Source organism: Somniosus microcephalus, chromosome 12 (genome assembly GCF_052327205.1).
Source record: "Somniosus microcephalus isolate GS21.2 chromosome 12, FLI_Smic_1.0, whole genome shotgun sequence".
Lineage (NCBI taxonomy): Eukaryota > Metazoa > Chordata > Chondrichthyes > Squaliformes > Somniosidae > Somniosus > Somniosus microcephalus.
The window spans coordinates 154,317,973-154,338,366 of record NC_140998.1 but is presented as its reverse complement, the minus strand read 5'-3'; the positions used below and the strand labels follow the sequence as shown (position 1 = coordinate 154,338,366).

The 20,394-nt window shown below is 48.4% G+C and overlaps 1 protein-coding gene across 1 annotated transcript in view; it reads right to left on the bottom strand.

The window, feature by feature from the left end:
- Window positions 1-20,394, bottom strand: part of rad51b (RAD51 paralog B) — a 341,233-nt gene that overhangs the window by 98,528 nt on the left and 222,311 nt on the right. The window lies entirely within an intron of this gene.

Below are 20,394 nucleotides of genomic sequence, written 5' to 3'. Positions count from 1 at the left end.
TTTTTCCACGATAGGAAGAGGAGTAGGCCACAGCCCCTCGAGCCTGTTACGTCATTCAATGAGATCATGGCTAATCTATATCTTAACTCTATCCACCTGCCTTGGCTCCATTTCCTTTGTCTACCAAAAATCTATCGATCGCAGATTTAAAATTATTAATGGAGCTAGCATCTACTGCGTTTTGTGGGAGAGTTTTCCACACTTCTACCACCCTTTGTGTGATGAAGTGTTTCCGAGCTTCTGTCCTGAATGGCCTGGCTCTGATTTTAAGGTTATGTCCCTGTGTCCTACGCTTCCCCACCAGCGGGAAAAGTTTCTCTCCATTTACCCTATCAATTCCTTTCAAAATACTAAAAACTTCAATCAAACCACCCACTTCTTCCTACTAAACTGTGTCTGCAACCTGCCTGCCCATTCTGCTAAGTTCGCTGTGGTTCCTGAAGTCTTTTATAGTCCACCTTTACCAAAGGTCTATTTATGTGTCATCAGTAAATTTTAGTATCATGCCCAAGTACAAAAAGATATCGACAGTAAAAGTGGGCCCAGCATTGCCCCCTTCCCCTCCGGCTTACACCACTTCCAACCCTTCTCCAATCGCAGCAACACTCAGTAATCCAAACCACCAGCCAACATCCTGTCCATGCTGACACATTACCTCTTATACCACAGCCTTGAATTTTTGTAACAAACCTTCTGCGAAACATGGAGCTGCCAACCCTCCAGGATTGCCCTGGAGTCTCCAGGAATTAAAGACTAATCGCCAGGACACTGCTGTGAGCAGCCCAGGAGAAAAATCACTGGGGCATTAACAAAAATTGTTTGTTTTTTTAAACACTTTGTTCATTAGTTATACAAATATTGGAGATTGGGGGATGAAAAGGCTATTTGACTGACAGTTAAGAATCATCCAATCAGGTAACGAAGAGTCTATTCGCTATCCAATCGGCATGCAAAGGCGGGGGGGCCACGAGGATGGGTGCGTCAGGTGACTAATGGCGTGTGTGGGGGCGGGGCAGTCGGAGGCAGCTGGTCATGTGATGAAACCTCCAGGACTATGTCCAACCAGAGTTAGCAACCCTGGCGAGACACCATATCAAATGCCTTCTGAAAACACGTACCCATTACATCCACTGCATTCCATTATCAGTCACTTCTTCCAAAAATTCTACCCAACACCAACCATGCCTTGTCTTTAGCAAATCTGTGCTGGCTGTCCTCGATTATCCTACGCATTTCTAAATGCTCACTAATCTGATCGCGAGAGCTGACCCCTCACACTGGGGACCAGCCTCATTGCTCTCCTCTGCATCTCCTCTTGGACCTAGATGACCAATCAGATGTCATGGTGACCGGAATGGCTCCATGTGTGGCCTGGCCAGTGCATTGCACAGTTTCTTGGTGGAGAGTCTGGAGTGCAGCAGCCAGCCCGTGAGGAGACAGCCTGTCTGACAGCCTGCGCAGCTGAGACGGGTCAGAAAAAATTAACAGTGGTAAAAACATACCAACTTGGTTTGGTAAAAAAAACACAGCATTGCAGGTATCAGAAACAGCTGCCAACTGTCTGTCACAGGACTCCAAAGAAAGACCAGAATCCCTGTTTCCAAACACACGTAAGAGGCGATTTTAACCAGCCCGGTGGTAGCCAGGCAGGCAGTTAAAATTGATCAGGTGACTTACCCGCCTGGATCCTGCCGTCTTTCATCGAAACTGCTCTTCTGAGCAGGCAGCAAGGGCACCCGCCTGAAACCGACGGGGTCCTTCTTTAAATAGGCAGATCAGAGTCGGGTGGCATCATCGGGCCCCGACTCCAATTTTAACTCTGGCCTGAGCAGGTGAAGACAACAGGAAGAGGATCCGGGACCAGAAGAGGCCATTTAAAGGTTTTTGGTTTTTTTAAACTTTCCTTGTGGGCCCGTGACGAGACAGCCGGTCTGACAGCCTGCGCAGCTGAGACGGGTCAGAAAAAATTAAATGAGGGGTAAAAACATACCAACTTGGTTTGGTAAAAAAAAACACAAGTATTGTAGGTATCAAACGATGGCCTCCTGCCGCTTAAATTTCCAGTCCCACACCCCCCGTTTCGGACAAGCAGCTGACCAGCGCCATGCAGCGGAGGCCTAGGTGTTAAAATCGCCCAGACTTCATGGACAGCTCTTTCAAAGAGCCTGCACAAGCACAATGGGCCAAATGGCTTCCTTCTGTGATGTATGATTCTATTCATTACCTTATGCATTTCTAAAAAATATATATCGTCTGGTGTATCTTTGGGCACATCAATAAAAGGAGTCAGTTTCAGGGGCTCAATTTTTTGACTCACTGACCCAGTATTACACACTTCCAGGTCTGGTAGAGCACAGTTAGATGCCGGTTAAAGATGTTCTGCCCAAACCTCAGAACAGCACCCCCTACTGCACCAGTGAGGCATTTCCCCATTTACTGCACCACCATTTTTATCTCTGGAACAAGACCAACCATTAAATGTTAAGTAGCTCCCAATAGAGAGAGGTTTTGCACTGTGTGCTCATGCTGACCATGAACTAAGCTCAGACATTTCAGGTAGGAGCTTTACAGCCAACAGAGAGACCTGGCCAATGTCTGGTCATTATCTCACTGCTGTTTGTGGGACCTTGCTGTGCGCAAATTGGCTGCTGCCTTTCCTACATTGCAACAGTGGCTACGGTTCAAAAGTACTTCATCGGCTGCAAAGCGCTTTGGGACGTCCTGAAGTCGTGAAAAGCACGATATAAATACAAGCTCTTTCTTTGACTTCCATCTACTGCTCTGGGCTGGATTCCAGTCCTGGTCCCAGAGATGAACCAGCTGCCTACACAGTCTCCCAGGGTTACAGCATGATTGGTGTTCTTTAAAAAAAAAGAAAGTTAACTCTTTGATTGATGTATAGCATTTGGAGGATATAAATCCTGTGAAGCAATTCAGTGAACTTTATGGCAGTGGTTGTGCATTGGGAGGACAGGGGAGGAATCACTAACACTGGCATTCTGTGGGGATCTCCTCGGTATCTTTTCCTACATTACACTTGGATGTAAAGAGTTTGTGACGTCCTGAGGTTGTGAAAGACGCTATAGAAATGTAAATGCAAATGCTGGAAATCTTCCAACAAAAACAGAAAATACTGGAAAACTCAGCAGGTCAGGCTGAATCTGCAGTCAGAAAAGGTTATGTTAACGTTTCAGGTATAACTCTTCGCCAGGGCCCACATTCTGATCAAGGGTCACAGACCTGAAACATTAACCTCACCTTCTTCCTCTCTCCACAGACGATTCCTGACCTGCTCAGTGTTTTCTGGCTTCACACGCTGTAATGTTATCTTATAACGTAGTATTAAGAGGCTTACGAGTAGATATCGTTGAGTACTCTTTATTAGGTCTTGAGTCAGTGCCAGTTCGTGTAGTACTGCCGCATGGCCAAGATGGCTTCCTATTTATCCGACTGCCGTCAAGCAGCTGTCTTTACTACAGCTACCGTCAAGCAGCTGTCTTTACTACAGCTACAGTTATCTGTACATCTTTCCCCCTCAACGATGACAAACAGTAAACAAACACATAGAACACATATTAACAACATGTAAAACTGTCAGTGTAACTATACCTTGCAATAACTGCCGGTACATATAAACACTACCCACACCCAGAAGTCCATTAGCTGTTTACAGTCTTTCCCTTGTCTACAGGTCGAGTCTAACGACAGGCTTTCTGGTGCGCTGTGACCTGCGTAGCTGAGCGGGTATTTGCTGGGCCAACCCAGTTGTGTCCATTAAGTTCATGTCTGTACCACACGGATCCCTTGTCTCATTGTCACCCCTGTGCACTTCATCACTTTGTGGCATTGCCCTCGTCTCCTCGTCACTCTGTCGGATTTCCATCATCAGCTCATCCTCTCTGTCCTCCTGCGGCTGATAGGTCTCGGTGGTTTTCAGTAGGTGCCTCCTGTTTCTGCGATACACATTGCCATTTTCTGGCATGACACTGTATGACCTGGGGGCAACCTGTTGTAGAACGGTGGCTCTTTGATTCCATGACCCAGGCCCTTCAATGCGAACTACATCCTTCTCCTGTAGAGGCACTAGTGCAGTGGCTGTGCGGTCATGGAGCGTTTTTTGTTTCCGCTGAAGTTTCCGGGCCTTGTCTGCTCATACCTCATCTCTGTGATCAGGTGTGACCTGCCTGGGAAGTCGAGTACGGATTTTGCAACCCAGTAAGAGCTCAGCTGGAGACTTGCCACTTTCCAGCGGGGCCGCCCTGTACGACATCATGGCCAGATATCGGTCAGTGTTGCTGTGTGCTGCTTTCTTTAATAGTCTTTTCACAATCTGCACCCCCTTCTCCACTTTTCCATTGGCTTGAGGGTAGAGCGGGCTGGAGGTGACATGCTTAAACTCATACTCTGTAGCAAACGACTGAAACTCATGACTGGCATAGGGAGAGCCATTATCAGAGACCAGAGTTAGAGGGATGCCCTGCCTGGAAAAGATTGACTTCAGGTGAGTTATCACAGCCTTGACGTGATGCTGGGTAGGAGAGCAATCTCAGGATAATTAGAGTAATAATCAATAACTAACAAATAGTCTTTTCCTTCGAAGTGAAAAATATCAGTTCCTACCTTTTCCCAAGGTTGTGATGGGAGCTCTGTGGTAATGAGGGGCTCTTTTGTTTGCTTGTAGTGATACTCCTGACATGTAGCACACTCACTGATCATCTGGTCAATATCAGAGTTCATGTTTGGCCAGTAGAGTGCCTCACGTGCTCTCCTTTTTGACTTTTCCACACCCAGGTGCCCTTCATGTATCCTGTTAAGCATTTCTTGTCGCATAGAGATGGGCACTACAATCCTGGCACACTTAAGCAGTAGTCCATTGACCACAGAAAGCTCAGACTGAATATGATGATATTGTTTACATGACCCTTTCTTCCAGCCCTCTTGAAGATTTCTCATCACTTTCCTCAGAACAGGGTCCTTTGATGTCTCTGTGGCTATCTTTGATCGTTGTTCCTGTGAGGCGGGCAATGCTGCATAGACCATATCCACATGAAGGTCCACATCCTCTTCTGTTTCACTGTTTTGTGTAGCACGAGGCGCAGCCCTGGATAGTGTATCTGCAATGAACATTTGTGTCCCTGGCACATATGTGAGCTCAAAATCATAACATTGTAGTCTCATCATTAGGCGCTGTATCCGTGATGACATGTCACACAGATTCTTTTTTGCGATCCCTAGCAGTGGCTTATGGTCAGTTTCTAGGATGACCTTGGGAAGTCCATAGATGTAGGTATGAAATTTTTCACACCCAAATGCCAAGCCCAGGCACTCCTCTATTTGCGCATACCGGCACTCTGTAGCCGTCATGGAGCGTGACGCATACGCCACTGGTCGCCATTCTCCTTCATCTTCCTGTAGAAGGACAGCCCCTAATCCATCCTTAGAGGCATCTGTGAACACTTTTGTCCGCTTTTCAGGGCAGAAGAACTTCAGTAGGGGTTCACTTGCTAGAATGTGTAACAGCCCCTTCCATTCATTCTCATGTTCATGTCCCCATTGGAACTCTGTCTCTTGGTGCAGCAGTTTTCTCAATTGAACGGTTTTCACTGCCAGATTTGGAATGAATTTCCCTAGGTAATTAACCATGCCAAGGGCCCGCTGAACCCCTTTCTTGTCCTTCGGTTTTTCCATGTCATGTATGGCCTTTACCTTTGACTTGTCTGGCTGAATCCCTTCTGCAGAAATTTTGTCCCTGAGGAATGTGATTTCATTGACGCTGAACTGACATTTGTCTTTATTTAGTTTGAGTCCATACTGCCGTATCCTCTGAAGTGTTTTTTCCAGTCTGGTGTCGTGCTCTCCGAGTGGAGCCCCATACTACCAGATCATCCACGTACACCCGCACACCATCCAGGCCCTCGATGATTTGCTCCATTGCTCTGTGGAAGATTTCTGGGGCGGAGCTAATGCCGAAGGGCAGGCGCTGGTAAGAGTATCGACCAAACTGGGTGTTTAAAGGTGCACAGCTTAGTACTCTCTTCATCAAGTTTCAGCTGCCAGAATCCATGCGAGGCATCCATCTTGGAGAAGAATTTTGCTCCTGTCATTTCACTGACTATTTCCTCTCTCTTTGGGATTTGATAGTGCTCTCTTTTTATATTAGCGTTAAGGTCCTTGGGATCCAGGCAGACACGCAATTTATCAGTCTTTTTTGAATTGACGCAAACCATGGAATTTACCCAGTCAGTCGGTTCCTCAGTCTTCTTTATGACACCTAGTCCCTCCATGCGGTCTAGCTCTTTCCGCAGTTTCTCACGGAGGGCCACCAGAACTCTCCTGGGTGCGTGAATCACAGGTTGTGCGTCTTCTCTCAGTTTGATGGAGTATGTAAAGGGCAGTGCTCCGAAACCCTGAAATACATCCGCGTACTTGTGTGTTATAGCATCATGCTTTATATTTGTACTGTCTTGGGGGGCACTCTGCAAACAGTTCAGTTCATTAATAGTATAGACTCGTTTTACCAAGCCCAAATCCACACATGCCTTATCCCCCAACAGTGACTCATAGAAACATAGAAGATAGGAGCAGGAGTAGGCCATTCGGCCCTTCAAGCCTGCTCCGCCATTCAACGAGATCATGGCTGATCGTCCAAACCCTAGCACCCGGTCCCTACACCGACAGCCATCCCACACAAGCCCTATCCCCGTAACCCCACGTATTTAATCCCCCCTAACACTAAGGGCCAATTTTTTATCATGGCCAATCAACCTAACCCGCACATCTTTGGACTGTGGGGGGAAACCGGAGCACCCGGAGAAAACCCACGCAAACACGGGGAGAATGTGCAAACTCCACACAGACAGTAACCCGAGGCCGGATTCGAACCCGGATCCCTGGCGCTGTGAGGCAACAGTGCTAACCACTATGCCACCGTGCTTCATGTCCTTCAGGCACTATAACAAATGTCAATGGGTGAATGCGATTTTTTACCTTAACATTCAGCCTACACGTTCCTTTTGTTTCAATACTTTGTCCATTGTACGCCTTCAAAGCCACTGTCTTGTTCAGCATTTTTGGTCTCACTTTGAGATTCCGTGCATCACTCCAGCTTATGAGGTTTGCCTTAGCACCTGTATCTAGCTTGAAGGGAACAATGGTGCCATTTACCAGCAAGGGGGCTATCCAAACTTCAGTCTTTAGTCCTACGGAATGTACTTCCTTTTCCATATCTTTACCCTGTTTTAAGTCATTTTGCACCATTCCAACATACAAAGTCTCCGATTCCGTGTCTTCAGTCTCAATAGCATGCACTGTCTTTTTACCTTCGGTTTTCTCTTCCCAAAAGCATATTTTAGCAAAGTGATTCCTGCCTTTACATTTTGCGCAGTTCTTCCCATAAGCTGTCTTGCCACGTGTCTATTGCCACACCATCTGCAATCGTATGGCGTCATAGTCCTGAACTCTGTGCGCCCTCGTGTCCCTTCTGTGTACTACATCCACTGGTAGGTTGTCCAGTCCCAGCGCTCTCACGCCCGTTGCTGTAGTTCTCCCATCGAATTTTTGCGTGTGCATGGCTGAGAGTTCACTAGCATGACATATTTTTACTGCAGCATCCAAAGTTAAGTCATTGTCCCTAAGCATTCTCTCCCTCACCTTCTTGTCAAGTATTCCGAAAACGACCTGATCGCGTATCATCGATTCCTTCAAGTCTCCAAAGTTACATGTTTGTGCTTTTGTTTTTAAGTCCGTCAGAAAAACATCAAAGGATTCTCCTTGCTTTTGCCCGCGGGAGCGAAAAACAAATCTCTCGAACGTTTCATTCTTTTTAGGTGTGCCGTATTTATCGAACAAATCTATCACCTTGTCCAGATCATTTTTGTCACCTTCAGCTGCGAACGTAAATGTATTATACAGCTCGATTGCCTGCGAGCCAGCCACTGTTAGCAACAAAGCTACCTTACGTGTTCCAGAGCTAGTCGTGGCGTCGATCGCTGTGAGGTAGAGAAGAAAGCGTTGTTTGAATTTGCGCCAATTTTCGTCCAGATTTCCTTCAAGTTGCAGGCTAGTCGGTGGTTTTATCCCTTCCATTGTTGTGGTATGCCCGTATCGTGCGTTCTATAAATCCTGGTACCATGTAATGTTATCTTATTATATCGTAGTATTAAGAGGCTTACGAGTAGATATCGTTGAGTACTCTTTATTAGGTCTTGAGTCAGTGCCAGCTCATGTAGTGCTGCCGCATGGCCAAGATGGCTTCCTATTTATCCGACTGCCGTCAAGCAGCTGTCTTTACTACAGCTACCGTCAAGCAGCTGTCTTTACTACAGCTACAGTTATCTGTACACACGCCAGTCCAGGAGCTCAACATACATTTTCTGGGGAGCCCAGATAGCTGGGCTGTGGTAATCCATCACTGGGTGGATACAGGCTTTGTGCAACACCCCGTCTCACCATTAAAGGTTTGACAAGTAATTGTTTTTTGACAAAGACAGTGGACCTTTAAATAAATCGCCCCATGGTTGTTTCACGATGGGAGGTGGGGGGTGGTAAATCAGTCACGAGACCGATACCAGCCCAAACAGGCTGCTTTTCCCAGTAATGAAACCACGCGGGCTCATCAAACATGGGAATGGAAAGAGCAGCAGGCCAGACCGTCCCCAGCCCTGTCTCATAGGGTAGGGGAAAACTCCGCACACACGGGAAGAGAAAGAGCACGGGACGCCAGTGATGAGTGAGTGAGGTGGGCGACTGAGGTGAGCGGGCGAGTGTGGTGAGCGGGCGAGTGAGGTGAGGTGGGCGAGTGAGGTGAGCGGGCGAGCGAGCGGGCGGGCCGGCGAGCGAGTGAGTTGAGGTGAGGTGAGAGGTGGGTGGGTGGGTGAGAGAGTGGACAAGTGAGTGAGTGAGTGAGGGGGTGAGTGGGGTGGGTGAGTGAGTGGGGTGGGTGAGTGAGTGGGGTGGGTGAGTGAGTGGGGTGGGTGAGTGAGTGGGGTGGGTGAGTGAGTGAGGGGGTGGGTGAGTGAGGGGGTGGGTGAGTGAGGGGGTGGGTGAGTGAGGGGGTGGGTGAGTGAGGGGGTGGGTGAGTGAGGGGGTGGGTGAGTGAGGGGGTGGGTGAGTGAGGGGGTGGGTGAGTGAGGGGGTGGGTGAGTGAGGGGGTGGGTGAGTGAGGGGGTGGGTGAGTGAGTGAGGGGGTGAGTGAGTGAGGGGGTGGGTGAGTGAGGGGGTGGGTGAGTGAGGGGGTGGATGAGTGAGGGGGTGGGTGAGTGAGGGGGTGGGTGAGTGAGGGGGTGGGTGAGTGAGGGGGTGGGTGAGTGAGGGGGTGAGTGAGTGAGGGGGTGGGTGAGTGAGGTGAGGTGGGTGGGTGTGAGGTGAGTGAGTGAGTGAGTGGGTGGGTGGGTGGGTGAGGTGAGCGAGGTGAGTTGTGTGTGTGCGCGTTGTATTGGAAAACGAAAAGAAAGGTTTCCATTTATACAGCACATTTTGCAACCTCAGGGTGTCCCAAAGTGCTTTACAGCCAATGAAGCACTTTTGAAATGTAGTCACTGTTCTAATGCAGGAAACGCGGCAGCCAATTTGCGCACAGTAAGTTCCCACAAATAGCAATGAGATAATGACCAGATAATCTGTTTTAGTGATGCTGGTTGAGGAATAAATACTGGTCAGGACACTGGGTTGACTTTCTTCAAAATAGTACCACGGGATCTTTTACATCCACCTGAGAGGGCAGACGGGGCCTTGGTTTAACATCTCATTCGAAAGACGGCCCCTCCGACAGTGCAGCCCTCCCTCAGTACTGCACTGGGGGTGTCAACCTAGATTGTGTGCTCAAGTCTCTGGAGTGGGACAGAGTAGTAGATTCCTTTTGAGAATGTTTTCAATTCTGCACTGCAGTCATTGCAGGTGAAAGCTCAGCTCGAATAAAAACCACAAAAGGTACAAGTAAGATACCTGTCACACCAAACAACTCTTATTCCTGCCACCCTGAATACTGACCCCACCAGAATCAGTCCGTGGGTGTACCTACACCATATGGACTGCAGCGGTTCAAGAAGGCGGCTCACCACCATCTTCTCAAGGGCAATTAGGGATGGGCACTAAATGCAGGCCTAGCCAGCGACGCCCACATCCCATCAATGATTTTTTTTTTAAAACGACTCCCAATACATTAATCAACACCAAACACAAAATTCCTGCTTATCATTCAGCTTATCAGAATGGCGTGACTAAATCTGTTAAATCTTTGCAAGGGAACATCACATGCTTTTAAATAGATAACAGACAAGCATTTTAAAGTAATTTAAGGCAAGTCTCCAGGTTCGTTCCTTGCCTGTTGATATGACTGACAGCTGCTGCAGGGGAGACAATAAAGGATTTTCTTCTGTGCAAGGTAGCGTCAGGTTACCACTAATAAGATTATCCTCAGCCGAGAGTGTGAGCGAGCAAGCGAGAGAACAAAAAATGCTGATAGCAAGAAAGCAAAGACACAGGTTAAACATCTTTTTTGTGCTTCACGGTCATCAGGGCGTGCACATTCATTCCTCCCCCACCCCACCCCCACGCCAACCCACGCTCTCCCCAAGGATGCTCCAGCAGGAATGCAGCGATATACCTGGGAGTGGAAAGCAGCATTGCTGCAGAGCAAGGTCAGAATAAATTCCATAGAGAGATAACGACGGAGATGGAGACAGATAGACAGAGACAGACAAACATAGATAGAGAAAAGATAGGCAGAGAAATGAGAGACTGACAGATACGAGAGATACATCGAAAAAGAGAAAAAGAATGAGAAAAGAGTGAAAGTCAGAGAGAAACAGCAGGAAAATGAGAGAGAAAGAAAAGAACAAGAGCCCCTGCACAAGCACTGAAATTGGCCTCAGCGTCCTGATTTAGGGACAGGAGAAACTGGCCAGAGTTCCTGCTCCTGATTGCCAACCAGTGGCCATGCTGGAAAGTGCAAGTGTGTAGCCATTGGGTGAGGACATGGTCAGTGGATACTGACCCCACCAGAATCAGTCCGTGGATACTGACCCCACCAGAATCAGTCCGTGGATACTGACCCCACCAGAATCAGTCCGTGGATACTGACCCCACCAGAATCAGTCCGTGGATACTGACCCCACCAGAATCAGTCCGCGGATACTGACCCCACCAGAATCAGTCCGCGGATACTGACCCCACCAGAATCGGTCCGTGAAGGGACCCCACCAGAATCAGTCCGTGAATACTGACCCCACCAGAATTGGTCCGCGGATACTGACCCCACCAGAATCGGTCCGCGAATACTGACCCCACCAGAATCGGTCCGCGAATACTGACCCCACCAGAATCGGTCACGGACCCCACCAGAATCAGTCTGCGGATACTGACCCCACCAGAATCAGTCCGCGTATACTGACCCCACCAGAATCAGTCCGTGGATACTGACCCGACCAGAATCAGTCCACGGATACTGACTCCACCAGAATCAGTCCGCGGATACTGACTCCACCAGAATCAGTCCACGGATACTGACCCCACCAGAATCAGTCCGTGGATACTGACCCCACCAAAATCAGTCCGCGAATACTGACCCCACCAGAATCAGTCCGCGGATACTGACCTCACCAGAATCAGTCCGCGGATACTGACCCCACCAGAATCAGTCCGTGAATACTGACCCCCACCAGAATCAGTCCGTGGATGCTGACCCCACCAGAATCAGTCCGTGGATACTGACCCCACCAGAATCAGTCCGTGAATACTGACCCCACCAGAATCAGTCCGTGAATACTGACCCCACCAGAATCAGTCCGTGAATACTGACCCCACCAGAATCAGTCCGCGGATACTGACCCCACCAGAATCGGTCAGTGAATACTGACCCCACCAGAATCAGTCCGCGGATACTGACCCCACCAGAATCAGTCCGTGAATACTGACCCCCACCAGAATCAGTCCATGGATACTGACCCCACCAGAATCGGTCAGTGAATACTGACCCCACCAGAATCAGTCCGCGGATACTGACCCCACCAGAATCAGTCCATGAATACTGACCCCACCAGAATCAGTCCATGAATACTGACCCCACCAGAATCAGTCCGTGGATACTGACCCCACCAGAATCAGTCCGTGGATACTGACCCCACCAGAATCAGTCCATGGATACTGACCCCACCAGAATCAGTCCATGGATACTGACCCCACCAGAATCAGTCCGTGAATACTGACCCCACCAGAATCGGTCCGTGAATACTGACCCCACCAGAATCAGTCCATGGATACTGACCCCACCAGAATCAGTCCGTGAATACTGACCCCACCAGAATCAGTCCATGAATACTGACCTCACCAGAATCAGTCCATGGATACTGACCCCACCAGAATCAGTCCATGAATACTGACCCCACCAGAATCAGTCCGTGAATACTGACCCCACCAGAATCAGTCCGTGAATACTGACCCCACCAGAATCAGTCCATGAATACTGACCCCACCAGAATCAGTCCGTGAATACTGACCCCACCAGAATCAGTCCATGGATACTGACCCCACCAGAATCAGTCCATGGATACTGACCCCACCAGAATCAGTCCGTGGATGCTGACCCCACCAGAATCAGTCCATGAATACTGACCCCACCAGAATCAGTCCATGGATACTGACCCCACCAGAATCAGTCCATGGATACTGACCCCACCAGAATCAGTCCATGGATACTGACCCCACCAGAATCAGTCCATGGATACTGACCCCACCAGAATCAGTCCGTGAATACTGACCCCACCAGAATCAGTCCATGGATACTGACCCCACCAGAATCAGTCCATGGATACTGACCCCACCAGAATCAGTCCATGGATACTGACCCCACCAGAATCAGTCCGTGAATACTGACCCCACCAGAATCAGTCCATGGATACTGACCCCACCAGAATCAGTCCGTGGATGCTGACCCCACCAGAATCAGTCCATGGATACTGACCCCACCAGAATCAGTCCGTGAATACTGACCCCACCAGAATCAGTCCATGGATACTGACCCCCACCAGAATCAGTCCGTGGATACTGACCCCACCAGAATCAGTCCGTGGATGCTGACCCCACCAGAATCAGTCCGTGAATACTGACCCCACCAGAATCAGTCCATGGATACTGACCCCACCAGAATCAGTCCGTGGATACTGACCCCACCAGAATCAGTCCATGGATACTGACCCCACCAGAATCAGTCCATGGATGCTGACCCCACCAGAATCAGTCCGTGAATACTGACCCCCACCAGAATCAGTCCGTGGATACTGACCCCACCAGAATCAGTCCATGGATACTGACCCCACCAGAATCAGTCCGTGGATACTGACCCCACCAGAATCAGTCCATGGATACTGACCCCACCAGAATCAGTCCATGGATGCTGACCCCACCAGAATCAGTCCGTGAATACTGACCCCCACCAGAATCAGTCCGTGGATACTGACCCCACCAGAATCAGTCCGTGAATACTGACCCCCACCAGAATCGGTCAGTGGATACTGACCCCACCAGAATCAGTCCGTGAATACTGACCCCACCAGAATCAGTCCATGGATACTGACCCCACCAGAATCAGTCCGTGAATACTGACCCCACCAGAATCAGTCCATGGATACTGACCCCACCAGAATCAGTCCGTGAATACTGACCCCACCAGAATCAGTCCGTGGATACTGACCCCACCAGAATCAGTCCGTGAATACTGACCCCACCAGAATCAGTCCATGGATACTGACCCCACCAGAATCAGTCCGTGAATACTGACCCCACCAGAATCAGTCCGCGGATACTGACCCCACCAGAATCGGTCCGTGAATACTGACCCCACCAGAATCAGTCCGTGAATACTGACCCCACCAGAATCAGTCCGTGAATACTGACCCCACCAGAATCAGTCCGTGAATACTGACCCCACCAGAATCAGTCCGTGAATACTGACCCACACCAGAATCAGTCCGTGAATACTGACCCCACCAGAATCAGTCCGTGAATACTGACCCCACCAGAATCAGTCCGCGGATACTGACCCCACCAGAATCAGTCCGTGAATACTGACCCACACCAGAATCAGTCCGTGAATACTGACCCCACCAGAATCAGTCCGCGGATACTGACCCCACCAGAATCAGTCCGTGAATACTGACCCCACCAGAATCAGTCCGTGAATACTGACCTCACCAGAATCAGTCCGTGAATACTGACCCACACCAGAATCAGTCCATGGATACTGACCTCACCAGAATCAGTCCGTGAATACTGACCCCACCAGAATCAGTCCGTGAATACTGACCCCACCAGAATCAGTCCGTGAATACTGACCCCACCAGAATCAGTCCGTGAATACTGACCCCACCAGAATCAGTCCGTGAATACTGACCCCACCAGAATCAGTCCGTGGATACTGACCCCACCAGAATCAGTCCGTGAATACTGACCCCACCAGAATCAGTCCATGGATACTGACCCCACCAGAATCAGTCCGCGGATACTGACCCCACCAGAATCGGTCCGTGAATACTGACCCCACCAGAATCAGTCCATGGATACTGACCCCACCAGAATCAGTCCGTGAATACTGACCCCACCAGAATCAGTCCGTGAATACTGACCCCACCAGAATCAGTCCATGGATACTGACCCCACCAGAATCAGTCCGCGGATACTGACCCCACCAGAATCGGTCCGTGAATACTGACCCCACCAGAATCAGTCCGTGAATACTGACCCCACCAGAATCAGTCCGCGGATACTGACCCCACCAGAATCAGTCCGTGAATACTGACCCCACCAGAATCAGTCCGCGGATACTGACCCCACCAGAATCAGTCCGTGAATACTGACCCCACCAGAATCGGTCCATGGATGCTGACCCCCACCAGAATCAGTCCGTGGATACTGACCCCACCAGAATCAGTCCGTGAATACTGACCCCACCAGAATCAGTCCGTGAATACTGACCCCACCAGAATCAGTCCATGGATACTGACCCCACCAGAATCAGTCCGTGAATACTGACCCCACCAGAATCAGTCCATGGATACTGACCCCACCAGAATCAGTCCGTGAATACTGACCCCACCAGAATCAGTCCATGGATACTGACCCCACCAGAATCAGTCCGTGAATACTGACCCCACCAGAATCAGTCCATGGATACTGACCCCACCAGAATCAGTCCATGGATACTGACCCCACCAGAATCAGTCCATGGATACTGACCCCACCAGAATCAGTCCGTGAATACTGACCCCACCAGAATCAGTCCGTGAATACTGACCCCACCAGAATCAGTCCGTGAATACTGACTCAACCAGCACCTAAAAGATGTCATCAAAAGAGAAGACTGAGGGAGGGAAGGAAGTGGAACTCCACAGTTTTGAGGGACTGGGAAAGAAGTTAATGATGATCTGCCATATCTATGCTCAAGGGGACACAACAAGCTAAGCTCACAAAGTAGAATTCCGAAAAAGTGTAAGCAACAAAAAATAACTCCACTCAGGTCACTTAGCTATAACTGTGCAAACTGGTGATTAGACTATTACTCATTTATACAGAGGTTCCACATCTGGAATACATAGAGATTAAGTACATTTCCATGATGTAAATCTCGAGGTTCTCAAAAAAAAAGACCCCAGCTGCAGCTTTGGCCAATTGTCTGCGCCATACAACTTTTGACAGATACTTTCTAATTGCACACAAATGACCCTGAAGCATTTTATTCAGTCTGTTGGAGACAGCTAAAGTAAATAACCGACTTAAAATAGAAACGACTTTTGGCTCCTCAATTCTACAATGGCTTCGCTCAAAAATAAGCTCAGATTGCATCCGATGGCTTTGCTTTGATATAACGTTGAGTGGAGTTACTGAGAGTTAGGCACACATTTCAAACTGTCCGCAGTATCGTTTTCATTCGTCTCTCGGGCTGTATGGTGCCTACGCTTCAAAGTGGTGCTGGCAATGGCTCTTTAAAACATGCCCATGTCGCAAGTCTGTACCCACCTTCCTGTTTCTCACAATTCCTGTAGCATCAGACTTTTCTGTCACACTTTACTGAAGTGATTGAAACAGCAGCAAATTGGATCTGAAGGGGTCGGGGAATCATAGAAAGTTACAGCACGGAAGGAGGCCATTTCAGCCCATCGTGTCCGCACCGGCCAACAAAGAGCTATCCAGCCTAATCCCACTTCCCAGCTCTTGGTCCGTAGCCCTGCAGGTTAGAGCATCCCAGGTGCACATCCAAGTACTTATTAAATGTGGTTAGGGTTCCTGCCTCTACCACCCTTTCAGGCAGTGAGTTCCAGACCCCCACAATCCTCGGGTGAAGACATTTCCCCTCAAAACCCCTCTAAACCATCCACCAATTACTTTAAATCTGTGCCCCCTGGTTTTTGATCCCTCTGCTAAAGGAAATAGGTCCTTTCTATCCACTTTTTCTAGGCCCCTCATAATTTTATACACCTCAATAAGGTCTCCCCTCAGCCTCCTCTGTTCCAAGGAAAACAGACCCAGCCTATCCAGTCTTTCCTCATAGCTAAGATTCTCTACTCCCAGCAACATCCTTGTAAATCTCCTCTGTACCCTCTCTAGTGCAATCACATCTTTCCTGTAATGTGGTGATCAGAACTGCACGCAGTACTCTAGCTGAAGCCTAACTAGTGTTTTATACAGTTGAAGCATAACCCCCCCTGCTCTTGTATTCTATGCCACGGCTAATAAAGGCAAGCATTCCGTATGCCTTCTTAACCACCTTATCTACCTGGCCTGCTACCTTCAGGGATCTGTGGACATGCACTCCAAGGTCCCTTTGTTCCTCTACACAACTGTGTCCTACCATTTAATGTGTATTCCCTTTCCTTGTTAGCTCTCCCCAAATGCATTACCTCACACTTCTCCGGATTGAATTCCATTTGCCACTGTTCTGCCCACCTGACCAATTTATTGATATCTTCCTGCAGTCTACAGCTTCCTTCTTCAGTATCAACCACACAGCCGATTTTAGTATCAACTGCAAACTTCTTAATCATTCCCCCTATATTCAAGTCAAGATCATTGATATATACCACAAAAACCAAGGGACCTAGCACTGAGCCCTGCGGAACCCCACTGGAAACGGCCTTCCAGTCACAAAAATACCCATCAACCATTACCCTCTGCTTCCTGTCTCCGAGCCAGTTTTGAATCCAACTTGACATTTTGCCCTGGATCCCATGGGCTTTTAACTTCGTGACCAGTCTGCCATGTGGAACCTTATCAAAAGCCTTGCTAAAGTCCATATACACTACATCAAACGCACTACCCTCATCTGCCCTCCTTGTTACCTCCTCAAAAAAATGCCGAAGCAAAAGTGAGGAAAGGGGCTAGAAGAGAACCAAGGACTTAGGAAAACAATTAATCCTAAATGACCAGCCAGGGAAACTGGCCTGGAAAGAGGGCAAACCAATCTGATTACTCAAAACATTTCTTAAAAGAATTTTCATGTGCCCTTTTCTCCACTGTTAACCGAGGCTGAATTGAGCTAGTAACATTAAAAAATTTAAAATGTATATATTTCACAATAACATGATTAAACTTAGCTATAAAAATTGTCTGTTGTGTCTTTCAGTACCTTCTTTAATGTTTTTGCTTCAAGGCCTCAGTTTCCCATACGAACAGGAGTAGGCCATTCAGCCCCTCGATCCTGCTCCAGCATTCAATTAGATCATGGCTGGTCTGTATCTCAACTCCATCTACCCACCTTTGCTCCATATCCTTTGATACCTTTACCCAACAAAAACCAATCCATCTCAGTCTGGAAAGCTCCGATTGACCCCCAGCATCCACAGACTTTTCTTTTGGTCGGGGGGGGGGGGGGGGGGGTGGCGAGTAGTTTCCCAGATTTCCACTAACCTTTGTGGAAAAAGTGCTTCCTGATTTCCCTCCAAAATGGGTTTGCTCCAATTTTAAGATTATGCCCGACTTATTCTGGATTCCTCCACCAGAGGAAATAGTATCTCCGTATCCACACTATCGAATCCCTTACTCAAGACCTCGATCAGGTTACCCCTCCGTCTTCTATTCTCAAGGGATGCCTGGACTTGGACTTATTTTTGCCTGCAGCCATGACTTTTGTCAGCTAAAGGCAGATCCCACAGTGAGCTGTGCAATGTACACAATTGCATCGGCAGCATATAGTCTTGGAAATAAAAGGTTCTTTTCAGGCTTTAAGTTCTGTTGCTTTTCAAAATTATTGAGGGGGAAAAAGCCTGGGGGTGAATTTTAACCCACCCAGCAGGAACGCCATGGAGGAGGCCTTTAAATTCTTCATACACCGTTCCCATTGGCCACCATTTTAACTGCTCACTGCAGTTCGGAGGCTGAGCCGCCCATCGGAATAAAGAAAGACTCGCATTTATACAGCGCCTTTCACCACCTCAGGACGTCCCAAAGCGCTTCACACCCAACAAAGCACGGTGGCATAGTGGTTAGCACTGTTGCCTCACAGCGCCAGGGACCCGGGTTCGAATCCGGCCTCGGGTGACTGTCTGTGTGGAGTTTGCACATTCTCCCCGTGTTTGCGTGGGTTTCCTCCGGGTGCTCCGGTTTCCTCCCACAGTCCAAAGATGTGCGGGTTAGGTTGATTGGCTATGATAAATTGACCCTTAGTGTTAGGGGGATTAAATACGTGGGGTTACGGGGATAGGGTGGGATATGTGTTGGTGTAGGGGTTACGGGGATCGGGTGGGATATGTGTCGGTGCAGGCTCGATGGGCCGAAATGGCCTCTATCTGCATTGTGGGGTTTCTGTGAAAGTACTTTTGAAGTGTAGTCGCTGCTGTAATGTAGGAAACGTGGCAGTCAATTTGCAAGTTCCCACAAACAGCAATGTGATAATGACTAGATAATCTGTTTTAGGTGATGGTGTTTGAGTGATAAATATTGGCCAGGACACCGGGCAGAACTCCCCTGCTCTCCTTTGAAATAGTGCCATGGGATCTTTTACATCCACCTGAGAGGGCAGACGGGTCCTCGGTTTAGCATCTCATCCGAAAGACGGCACCTCCGATAATGCAACACTCCCTCAGTACAGCACTGAGGTGTCAGCCTGGATCAGGTCTCTGGAGTGGGGCTTGAACCCATGACCTTCTGACTCAGGGGCGAGAGCGCTACCACTGAGCCATGGCTAACATTGTAGATGAAGTGAGCAACATGAAGACAGCAGAGCCAGGTAAGAGAGACCAGATTCTCCCATTTACCGTGTGCAACACTATGGAAGATCCACTAGTAGATACAAAATATGAAAAGAATAATAATCAAGGGTGCACTATTTCCCTACAGAATATATTTATGATGCATTATCCCTCAAAATATACGCGGAGTGTATTATTCTCTATAGAATATACATAAATGAAAAAAAACTTGCATTTATATAGTTCAAAAGCACTTTACACCCAATTAATTCGTTTTGAAATGCAGTCACTGTTATGTAGACAAACAAAGCAGCCAATATGCACACTCAGGACTTGCTTTTCCCTATACAATATACACTGTGCATACTATTCCCTATAGATTATACACGGGCATGTTATTTCTGATGGAGTATACAACAGGGCATGCTATTCACTATAATATACCTTGGGCGTACTATTCTCCAACCAATGTGAAACAGTGTGTGCTATTCCCTTTAGACTATATACACAGGACTTTCTAGTCCTTGAAAATATACACAGGGTGTGCTATTTCTTATAAAATATTTCCAAGGCATGTTATTCCTTACAGGATATACGGTGTCACTAATCCCAATAGAATTTACACAAGGTGCATTGTTCCCTACAGACTGTAGATAGGGCAGACATTGTTCATTATAGAATATGCAGAATATACAGTGCACTACCTCCTACAGAACACACATGCTGCTCCCCCTAGCATATACACAGGGCAGCTATTCCCTGTACGTACACAGAGTGCTCGATTCCCTACAATATATAAAGGCTATGATAATCCTTATCGAACATACACATGGCACACATCATTTATTGTTATCTATCAAATACAGATCAGATGCACCATTTCCTCTAGCATACTTAGGGTGCACATATATTCCTTATAGAATATATACATGGTTTGTTTTACCTGTAATATATACAACTAGCTGAAGTGCCCGGCGGTGCCGAGGCTTTTTCGAGGGAATGTTGTTGTTGGAAGAGTGAGAGAGAGCGACTGGGGGGAAGAGAGAGCGACTGGGGGGAAGAGAGAGCGCGACTGGGGGGAAGAGAGAGAGCGACTGGGGGGAAGAGAGAGCGCGACTGGGGGGAAGAGGGGGGGGGAGGGAAGAGGGGGAGGGGAGGGGGGGAGGGCGGGGGGCGGGGAAGGGAGGGCCGGGGGGAGGGGAGGGGGGGAGGAAGGGAG